The sequence below is a fragment of the Olea europaea genome, chromosome 13 (genome assembly GCF_002742605.1).
Source record: "Olea europaea var. sylvestris chromosome 13, O_europaea_v1, whole genome shotgun sequence".
Taxonomy (NCBI): Eukaryota; Viridiplantae; Streptophyta; class Magnoliopsida; order Lamiales; family Oleaceae; genus Olea; species Olea europaea.
In genome coordinates, this window is record NC_036249.1 from 26,489,442 (window position 1) to 26,489,658 (window position 217).

A 217-nucleotide genomic window follows, 5' to 3' on the forward strand; every position below is an offset into this window, starting at 1 on the left:
GCCTTGCCACAATTAGGCGTTTTGGAGGGGTGACACTCTTCTTGCCCTTCCTCTGAAGGTCAGTCTCCGGGTCCTCCGGTAGCTCCTCCTCCTTTGGAGGCTGAAGTCTCTTACTGGCTTCCATCAAATCCTCCATTTGCTTTTTTGTACGAGGAGGAGGAGGCCTTCGACGCCTGTGCCTCTGCCATCATCTTCTGGATGGTCTTAAAGTCAGGGA